Raw genomic sequence first — 9,734 nt, 5'->3', positions numbered from 1 at the left:
CTGGTCCATTGTTATGACTGTTATTACGGTATATCTCTGGTTCATTGTTATAACTGTTATAACGGTATATCTCTGGTCCATTGTTATGACTGTTATTACGGTATATCTCTGGTCCATTGTTATGACTGTTATTACGGTATATCCCTGGTCCATTGTTATCACTGTTATAACGGTATATCATTGGTTAATAATCCCGTAGCTTCGGAATATACATTTGTCATTATTGTTACGGCTGGTATATTTCTATTAATTTGTTTGCATTTTTATGACATTCCTGTTACATGGTTTGTGTAATTTTCCTTATTGTTATTTCTATCTCAATTTAATGTGATGATTTGGTATATCCGTACATCTTTTGTTCATTTGATTGCGGCTTATATCTTCATTTCAATATCCTAAGTAATATGATCTACAATATTCAGGTGAAATACATAGATCAGGCTCCCCTGGAAACGAGTCATAAGTGAAATTAATTAATACAGAAAAATAACACATTATTTTAATTTCAATATCATAAACGCAATTAACGAAATAGTGATGTATAAGTGATATTGGTGTTGTTTTCACTTTTCAACATTGATACTATAAAGTCTTAAGCAATGTTGTAAAGATATTTTTTCTGGATAATGCTACATATTCCTCTTCTTCCTTCGTTACCGAATCATACACAAGTGAAAAGATATTATGAATTAAGCATTATGAAGTAAAGGAAACATTATATATGATAGTGTTTATTGCATTGCTAATGGACATCGATCAACATGCTGTACAAACAATCCAAATAGCAGTCAATAGTAATGAATACATTAAATGGTAACGAAATGTCCTGTATCGCCGTCATTTTCGCCATCATTGCGCACATCCAAGAAGAACACAGTACCAGCGACCGAGCAAGTGGCATTGTGAACAGATAGCATTTCTCGGTATTGACCCGCCCAAACCTTTAGCTGTAAAACAAGGGATTATGGATGTTAAATTCAAATTGATTGAAGTTGCAATCCCAAAGAGACGCTTTAGCATAATTAATGAGGAAGTGTATCTGAATTTGTCCATTTGTATTCAAATATTATCCAATCAAAATCGTTTTACAGTAATGGATTGGAAATAAAACAATGTAAAAATGATTTTATGAAAACATTTTCACCCATACACAAAGAAACTTTGCTTTATTTATTATGACTTATACATGACACATATAATGATCTTTCTACTTAATCTGTGACTATGGATACATTTGTTGTTGATTTATAATCAGACATGAAACAGTACTGGTTTAAAGGTAAATAGCGAATACATACCTACTTGGGGCCGACTTTTGTAGCCTATCTGATGGTTCTCATTGCTGTAAGAAGTGAAGACGGAAGGAAGGAAGAAAACACTAAAGCACAGAAAAATAATAGTTGGCAGATTCCTCATTGTTAGGTATGTTATGTCCCTTCTACTTCACGTTAAGAGTGATGGTGTGTACACATGTATAACAGTTGTATAAGCCCAGTGTACCGTGAAGATGTATCGCTTTGGCGTGTGCTCGAATACAGATCATCTAAAAGTACGTTTTACAAATAGTGAAAATAAAAAAAACAAACTTTGTGACGGTTGATGGATATGGGCTTTTTGGCTGCATGGTCCAATAGTTAGCGTTTGTGGTTGTTCAGTTGATCGTCGTGTATGCAAGTCCCCGTAAGGAAGGGCGTAAGAATTGTAGCTACTGTCTCCATTTCATGATGTTAAAAGGCCACTCAATTTGGGATATCATCTTCTCTCTCTTCTTTCTCAACCTCTTTCTTCCTCCTAATATCTCCCTTCACGCTGGTTCTCGTTTGACCTTTAGTTGAGAGGTCATCCCTGTGAGTAAGGCACTAGGCTCTGTCACCTGGCCGAGATATACCGGAGTCTATAAGTGTTAGTCGCTACACTTTCTAAACACTCAGAATTTTGAATGTGGGGTGACTGCTACAACCGTTCACAGTATACTATGACCGGCTGAGATGTGCTGCTGGGTGACTTTGGTAGTATACTTCAGTGAGGTAACACTATAAATTCGACATCAGTCTCGCGCTATCACAAACACGAACATACTGCAGCCTCCAAAAACACACGCACACATATCCTTACAAACACAGACACACCCTTTCACAAATACACCTATACTCCACGCATGCATCTCCAACGCTGAAAAAGCCGTCCTCAAACGAACATAGCTTTGATAGGACGCAATCGGTCACAATGCTAAACCAAACTATGTACTGAAGTCAGGAAAAGTCGAGGAGGATCAGCACTTGGATGGGTGACATGTAGTTATATTCCAGGTAGATTTCATAGGGAAATCAATTCACATGTAAATGTCTTTATTGCAAAGACGTGTTTTTAAGTATAGATACGCAGCATTTATGAATACATACCGTTATTTTTAAACATGACCTACAAAGTATCTAGAACTTCAATATTATTTAGGAATTAACTTGAATCAGGTTTTTATGTTATGGAGGTATAACACACTCACACACACACACACTTACACGCACACACCCTCACTCACACACTCACACACACAAACGGAGTGTATTCTAAATAAACCGCAAAGCGAGTCATGATGAGAGTACACTCCAACTTTTTGTGTTTAAACTTCATAACATAAAAATATGTTTAAGTTAATAGACTTTTACGCTCCTCCATCCACCATTCAAAAGCGACATTTAAAACGGTGACTTCATTTTTTTTTTTTCGTTATTAACTGATTACATAATTTTCTACCTCTATATCTATAGATTAGACAACACTTATCTTTATGCGAACTCAAGATATACACAACAATATGTTTAAAATACACATCTAAAAGTATCGATGAAAGAAGTGCAAGGTATAATTAATATATGATTATTTACACGGTGCCGTTGAGAAACTAAAAGGGAAATAAGATCACTTGCAGATCAGCATCGTCATCGACAATTCCCGTCACGAAATCTCGATTCAACCAAGATAATGTAACGATCTCAAAGTGCGAAGTCTCTGAGCTAGGCATATGTCTACGCTTACTTTTAAGTTCAATACGAAATAGAACCAGACGATTGGGGCTTATGGTTTGTACAACTATAAACGAGGACTGCGAGGGTAAAAAACTGATGATCAATTTGGTATTATCACTGTACACAAACAAGCCGATTTTTATATACCGGGAGTAACATAGAAATAACAACAAAAGTGCTTTAAACCAAAACAGAGATGCGTATGAAGTGTTAAAATGACACGGACGATATTTTTGAATTGTCCACATCCATAACAGAAATAAACATGTATTACAATGCTGCTGATATGTGTAAGTTTCTCGGTGTGCGGCACATATTAAAGATACCGAAATAGTATCCGCTATCTACATTTCTGCGCTAATAAGTCTCTATCGAATATGTCGTTTATTACATTATTTGATTTTCGAATTCCTCAAAAGACAGATATTGCCCAGAATACTTCAAAATATTTTATAAACGATGTACATTTGTAACAAGGTTTCTGATTGGCCCATTGTACACGGTGAACTATGTTATGTATTTTCATTGGTGTTTTGCTGTCATCAATTTATTTTTCTCTGCCTTTTTACTGCTTTAATATGTGTACTTGCCAGAAAAGATAATGTAAGAAAAGAACCATGCATATAGAATAAACATTTAATCTAACACTATTTATTACATACAATAAAAAGTAGCCTACATAAATATTACAATTTCTGAAATATATTTATATATGAGTTATATATGTTCAACCTTCTTATCTCTGTACAGAGTGTCATGTAACTTGTAATAGCAAGACAAAGTTATTGTCGTTCCAGTGATTCTTAGATTGGTCGAAACAGAGTCGAATACAAGTATCTCCGTGTGCGGCATATTTTGTTGTTGTCGAGATAAATACCCGTTCTGGCCTCGGAATAGTTATTTGTCAAACACAAAGTTGATATATTCTGGAAAATAAAGGATATAGAACATCAGTTGATATATGATTAGAATAATCAAAAACAATAATACTTCAAGATGGAAATGACTGTACAATATTTATAGAATGTTATACTATTAATACTTCAAGTTCAAAATGTATTCATCAGAACTGATTCGAAGATTGAATCTTATTGGAACAACCGAATTTAAAAACGATCTGAAATTTTACGACCACTGAAATTTTAGAGGGGTTTATTCCAAAACAGATATCAAATACATGCACAAAACAACATAATTTTAAATGAATAATGGTATTTACCTTCTACAGATACTACACCATCGCCGTTCGTATCCATCTTTTTCATCAAGGCAGAGAATTCGGTCGGATTTAAGTGATCTTTTCCTTTTCTCATCATGATCATTTCGAATTCTTCTTTGCTCAATACACCATCATTGTTAACATCGAATACTTTAAATGCCTTTTTGAGTTCAACTATATTTTCTGTTTTTTCTGGTTCTTTTGAGTATTCATTTAAAAATTCATCCAAAGTCAAAGTAGCATCCTCTGAAATGCCAAATGGGTAACAGCTAAGTATTTTACCAGTGTGATAGACACATTTAACTAAAATCGCGCAAAATACAAGAGTAAAGATATGTTGGATAGTCTGATTTGTCATCTGTTTACATTTTTGAGCAGAAAACATTCCGCTAAATAATTATTGATCTTATTACACTTTCTGTATTCTGTTACTAACAAAATATGATCATGCAAAAATTCCTTATTAAGATTATTTGTCAAAATTTGGTCATATGCGTGCATTTGAGTGTGCCAAAACTAGTATGTAAATACATTTACTGTATATACACTTTGCATTTTACGCAAACGGTCTAAACCATGAAAAAGAAATCGTTATAATAACTTAAAATCAAATCTTTAAAAACAAAGAGAAAATAATAAAAAGTGTTCAAAAAGATTTTCGCTGTTATCAACGACATCCGCCATGTAGCTCAAGTGCAAATCAAGGTTGTCTAATGTGAAAATAACGGCCAGTAGGTCCACGAGAAGAAAAATAAAAAAACAAACAATGGTCTTCACCAACTTGCATGTCTCTCCACCTTGAGTTGTAATGTTTCCAGCTAACAATATTAATAGATAACAGGGATCGCTTAGGTCAAGCAAAAAGAGATATATGTAGATGAATTTTAACTTTAACAGCTATAAACCCTCAACACCAGGCCGGTCACGCATCATTAATCACATTATAGTTCGTCATGGTTACATGTCAAAGACTTACTTCCGCTGTCGGCACGATCCATGAAAGCAGCCATATCCTTATCGGTTTTATTAATATTTAGTAGGGCCAGTAATAGTTTCAGTTCGTCGATGTTCAGCGACCCGGTCTTATCCTCGTCTACAAGGCCGAACTTTTCTTTTACATCTAAAAACAAAACATACAAAATATACATGATATTTATTTCATGAGTGACAGCGTAGCAAGCTATTTGTACATACGGAAGACAGGTATCTGTTATTATCGAAGCAACACTTTTATGATTATTTGCTAAAGTGTATTATTACATAGCCTTAGGTTTCCGTTAAAAACATCTATTGTCCAGAATAATTTGATTAAATTACTAATACTGATATGAACAGTTCGTTTTCTAAAGCGACTATTACTGTAAAATCACTGCTAGAGCGTTGTGTTAGACGTTACATATTCGTTTTTTTTTTTAAATTAAATATTGAATTAAGACGTTACCTTTAAACATGGTCTACAAAGATTACCTGGGTGAACAGTGTTTTAAAACCTATGAACATGTAATTATATACTATATTACGGTAAATGCTCGTGAATTGCTATATCTTTTTACCCATTATTTAGAAGAAGAACTTACCGTTTAATGAGTATGAAATACAGTTATTGTCGTTTTATGATTCTGATTTGAAAATTGAAAATAACGATTTGGTTCTGTTTTTTCGTTGTTGTTAAGCAAACTATCGATTAAAACCATTACATTATACATATCCATGAAGAACGAAGATATATTTATTCATGTTTATTAATTTAAACATTTAGATATCATTTTAATTTTATATATTGCATATATATTAAATGTACTAAAGATCGAACAAAAACACGAAAGATATTAGCACCAATCAACACAAATTGAGAGTAAGATACAGCAACCAGAATAAGTTGACCTTAACGCTGCATCGTATTCTATATAAACCAAAGGAATTTATTAAGGATATCATGAAACTCAAACGGGCCAAAACAAACGTTAAAAATATAGTATACATGCATAAATTTCAACGTACCTGCCTGTTGTTTTGCGTCTAATTTTGGCTGTAAACATAAAAATAAAGCATGTTTTATTTTTATATATAAACGTGATACTTTTTAAACACAAATGCTTATCGATGCAATGGAATTCTTCAATGAGTATAGTATGCTGTCCGGGAAATAAGGGGCGAAAACGGTTATTTATTAAAATGGGTGGTTAGAATATAATTAATTAATTAATTGTATTTGTCAATTCCCTGAAGACATTGCCGGTAAGTACATTGATTGTTTAGTTTGTTTTAACAGTGACATTGGTAAATTCCTTGTTTTAATTGAATTCACTATTTAATCAAATACGCAATGTGAAATTTTCTACTTCTGCTCATTGTTGATAATTTTTGAAATATAGTTATATCGATTTTCCTTAATGTTTTCTTATTCCTGAATCAAAACAATCACTGTGTTTTACTTTTGTGTCTAAATGTGGTAATCGTACCCCTGTTTACCTAGAGAGTAAAGCAAAAACTCAATATGTCTAGTGCTCACTTTAACTTTAACTAATCTATGTAACATTACAATGACCTTCTCAAATGTCAGTCGATCACCTGAAGGGGTTAGGCGATTATTGTTGTAGAAAAGGCCAAAACAAATGGACGATGACACAAGTTTCTCGGCATATACTACACCAATAAATGGTTTACCTTACTTAAAAAGTGAACACCTCTTTCCGCAACCCTAAATTATTACATGCTATTCAACTACATAACAACAGGATAGATGAATAGAGCTAAAAATGATCACATATTTAAAATAACATCACCTCTATATACATGTAGTTCACAATTGCTTGCTATAGATATAACATTGTTCACCTTGGAATAAAATAAATAACAAACAAAACACTTCACTCAATAACCTAAAAAGTTAAACAATGGTCAGCGAATGCTGTTTGTGTTTAATGTGTTTAAATCAATCATGTGTGTAGGGTATTTGATGAGTATTGACGTCATTACGCTAATTCTCAGCGAGATGTTTTTAATTTCAATATTGTTAATTTTTCATTTCCAGATAGTAACATCCCTATTTTCCCTGTACAGTGCACATATCTTCCATATTCAATACTCAAGGACGAGATCCCATCACTAGTTCCGAGACAGATATCGACTAAGACAAAAGATGCGGGTGACGGTGAACGTGGAATTTTTATGATCAACATCATGATCACATTTCGGAAATATTTCATGTTGAGATTAAAAGTCAGACGTGTTTGATGCTTGTTGGTTTACCAGTTTATATTTTTGGAATGCCTCCTAGAGGTGCACGGTGGATGTCGTTGATGAAGCAGAAGGCACTTGTCCTCCCGGGACCGTGATCTTGTTTTCTATGAGCTTTTTCAATGGACTGATATTTAAATTTACAAATTTTTGTTTTTATTTTTACCAAGTTTACATTTATTTCAAAGAGATGATTACATATCTGTATAAACCCTCACATCAGTGAATATAGGATATTGACTACAGCAATGCATTACTGTATTAATTTGTTTTTTGGCCCGTGTAACGGTGTACATGTGTATAACCAAAGAATCCTGGTTCAGATGAACGATCAAAGTAACAAGGCTGACTTTGTGTGCTGTCAGGTGTATTAAATATGATTGAAGACAAGGAACTCACACCATTTTTTTCCTCAACATGATTGCAAATCTGATATATTTGTTTTGTAATTTAAATTCATAAGTCATAACCCTACCAGTTGGTGTCATTATAAATATTGTTCTCTGTCCAACATGAATATACCTTTGCGATTTGATGATGATTCATGCTTATGTAATATTCACAAAAATAAAAAGAAAGAAAGTAGTGGGTTAGTGTTTTTTTCTTAGATATCTTAACATTGGTTTGATGCATTTTTTATAACTCCATTCGCCTTCTAGCTTCTCATATAATTGACCCAATCATTAGTGGTGGTCTCAAAGCACTCGAGGGACAAAACAGGTTCATTTTTCACTTGTATTCATTATTCGGCGTACATCGTACATATAATGTTTATATTACTAAATCCACACTGCAGCATATGATGTTTGTGACCTGTGCTGATAATTACCAGCCGTTTGACCAAAGTGATCAAATCGTGTGGCGAACAATACTTTAATATAGAATAATGAATATGAAATTAAACAATAACTCTGTTATGTTATATGATTCGTCAATGGTGTTTGGTACTAAAAGAAGGGAAAACTACTAGAGCAAATAAATATAAATAGAATATAGAAATATTTAAGGTCACCTCCTTATACCAAACTTTGACCCCGACAGTTTTTTGGTTTCTACGATATATTTTGTTCGCATCGTCACTCTGTCAACATACAATCCTTATTATATTATACCAGGTCCCACTGTCATCATCCTACCTTATCATAGGAAAATCCGCTAGCTTAAAATTTCCCCTGGGAAAACACTTCAAAATTCAAGGAAGTTTCCTTAGTGAATGAGTTTTCCTTTACTCCAATGATGCTTTTATGTGGAAGATGTTCAATGACGACCCGATTTCGCACTTTCGTTTAAAAATGCGATTATCATACATTAATCTATACTTCTGCCCTAAATAAAATATTTATTTGTGCTATTTGATACATGATATATATGATATATTACAACGTACAATCCATCAGACTCTGATTTTGACATAACCAAAAGGAGTGAAACTAATAATATTTTCGATTCTAAGTAAATGTGATCAAATGTTATGCGAACTTTTTTGTTACGCGATAAACATTATCACACATGTGTTTTTTTACAGTCGAGGATTGCTACTTTTTCATCACATCTAAACACAGGACAGTTTGTATATGTGATAGTTGTTTATGGGATATCCGTGCCATTGCTGAGTTTTTCAGGTTTTCATATGAAAGTTATGTACAGACGTGTCTATCAAAAATAGAATTCCTCATTTTGTGAATGACAAATTAGATTGTTATAATATATGGTCGGGAAGCATTTATTCTGCGGAATCGAATGAATTTTGTACTTAAAACGGCGTAGCAACAGACTAGATAGTTAGATATTAGATATTGGGTTTTCTTTTTGAACTCTATAATCAACATAATACTATAGTATTAAGGAGCATGCAACTTTTGGATTTACATGTATGTGCATCCAGAATTTATATAATGTTATAACACTGGGAAGCAATTCAGTGTAATATAAATGAAATAACTTACCATTCTGTTGGTCTAGGTGAGCTTTCCGTCGTTACATGGACAGTGAAGTATGCTAAAGATATTTCAGTAACTTAACACAAAATCCTGCAATCGTTCCACAACAATACCCTTCCAATTATTAAAACAATACTGTTTATTACCGTGACACTATAAACAGTCTTACAATGGCGAAACTATGTACCGCTGTCCTATATAAAAGATTGCCTTAAATAAATATAGATATCTAAAAACCAATGGGCACCGTGCCTTGATAGCAATCATTTTGTCTGTGAAAGAGTACACGACTACATTTGGGTCTTGACG

At 33.3% G+C, this 9,734-nt stretch overlaps 2 long non-coding RNA genes across 2 annotated transcripts; both read right to left on the bottom strand.

The window, feature by feature from the left end:
- Positions 1 to 715: 715 nt before the first annotated feature.
- On the bottom strand, positions 716 to 1,447 carry LOC117344921. Its single transcript, XR_004536296.1, has 2 exons — positions 1,299 to 1,447; positions 716 to 947 (listed from the first exon to the last, which is right to left on the bottom strand). It is a non-coding gene; the product is annotated as an uncharacterized LOC117344921 (long non-coding RNA).
- A 3,774-nt stretch (positions 1,448 to 5,221) lies between these two features.
- On the bottom strand, positions 5,222 to 9,524 carry LOC117344920. Its single transcript, XR_004536295.1, has 3 exons — positions 9,432 to 9,524; positions 6,247 to 6,274; positions 5,222 to 5,365 (listed from the first exon to the last, which is right to left on the bottom strand). It is a non-coding gene; the product is annotated as an uncharacterized LOC117344920 (long non-coding RNA).
- Between the last annotated feature and the right edge of the window lie 210 nt (positions 9,525 to 9,734).

Source organism: Pecten maximus, chromosome 16, assembly GCF_902652985.1.
Source record: "Pecten maximus chromosome 16, xPecMax1.1, whole genome shotgun sequence".
Classification (NCBI taxonomy): domain Eukaryota; kingdom Metazoa; phylum Mollusca; class Bivalvia; order Pectinida; family Pectinidae; genus Pecten; species Pecten maximus.
This window is presented reverse-complemented; position numbering and strand designations above follow the sequence as displayed.